This window comes from Biomphalaria glabrata, chromosome 12 (assembly GCF_947242115.1).
Source record: "Biomphalaria glabrata chromosome 12, xgBioGlab47.1, whole genome shotgun sequence".
Classification (NCBI taxonomy): Eukaryota; Metazoa; Mollusca; class Gastropoda; family Planorbidae; genus Biomphalaria; species Biomphalaria glabrata.
In genome coordinates this window covers 33,791,979-33,793,426 of record NC_074722.1, presented here as the reverse complement: position 1 = coordinate 33,793,426, position 1,448 = coordinate 33,791,979, and the positions used below count along the sequence as shown (strand labels likewise).

The window sequence follows — 1,448 nt, the reverse complement described above, 5'->3', positions numbered from 1 at the left end:
TTTTGAATAGTAGTTACCACAGTATTATTTAATTATAGGTTTACATTTTAAAGATAACAACTTGTTTTTTTCTATTTCAAATGCTCTGCATACATAACTAAACAGGAAGAATAGATGAAGTCCAAAACTCAAAAGTAACAGGATAGCAAGGATTTTGAGGTAAGTGTTTTTATGAAAATAATTATAAATAAAATAGAAATTTTTTATGAAAAAAAAATGTTTAGCAAATATATTCAGTTGTTTTGATTTACAGACCAAGATGAAATACATCCTACGGACTTACAGACCAACATAAAGTACATCCTGCAGACTTACAGACCAAAATAAAGTACACCTGCTGATTTACAGATCAAAATAAAGTACATCCTGCTGATTTGCAGATCAAAATAAAGTACATCCTGCTGATTTGCAGATCAAAATAAAGTTCATTCTGCTGATTTACAGATCAAAATAAAGTTCATTCTGCTGATTTACAGATCAAAATGAAGTACATTCTGCTGATTTACAGATCAAAATAAAGTACATCCTGCTGATTTACAGATCAAAATAAAGTACATCCTGCTGATTTACAGATCAAAATAAAGTACATTCTGGTGATTTACAGACACTTGCATGGGCTGCTTGTAATAAAAAGTGTATTTTGATGATAGCCAAGATGAAAGTTTGTGAAATTATTTATTAGCATAGACAAGAAATGAATAAATAAAAACATCTGGTAGGCCTAATTATTTTGTTTGATACCAACAAGGGAAACAAATCCTTCAGTATTCACAGATATGGATGAATTTGTTAAAACATATTTCTCCCTCACACATTTTCAGATTAATTTGATAATATATAACTATTTACTCTACCTAACAAAGCATGCACAGCAGGAGCATGCTGGGCCCATAACCCAGAGGTTCATGGATTGGAACCTCGCTATGCTACCACTTATTAAACTAGAAGAGCTACACTTGATAACCATAAATGACACCAGATTCATGAGTGAATTTATTTAGACTTTAACACACACTATAATAACAATCCAACATTCAATAACTTAGTCAAGGGGAATCATTACAGATACTTATATAAACAATGTCAACAACATGAATCAATTTAAAAAATACACTTGTCAAATAATTACTATTGATATCAAATCAGGGAAATAACTTGTACACTATTGATATACTCTTTTGGGCAGAGTTCTTCCCCTTTAGTTAAGCTTTTTTTTTCTTTTTAACAGAATTTTTATAATTTGCCTGTAGGTAGGTCTTAACTTTATTTTTAATGGTCTCAAGTAAAAAAACTAAAGATGATGAAAAGGTCATTTTTGTGGTCCACAGTTAACAAGGGTGTTGTGTGGGCAGCACATTGAACAACCAATTTTACTTTTCCCCAACTATTTCCTAGTGCCCAATTAGTATGATAGCAGTGAAAGATTCAAACTTTATAATAGCAGAAAA

The 1,448-nt window shown here is 30.7% G+C and overlaps 1 long non-coding RNA gene across 1 annotated transcript; it reads left to right on the top strand.

Annotated features, from left to right (window-relative positions):
• Positions 1-42: 42 nt before the first annotated feature.
• On the top strand, positions 43-654 carry LOC106051662 (uncharacterized). The gene is made up of 2 exons (XR_008774054.1): positions 43-159; positions 254-654. It is a non-coding gene; the product is annotated as an uncharacterized LOC106051662 (long non-coding RNA).
• Positions 655-1,448: the final 794 nt, after the last annotated feature.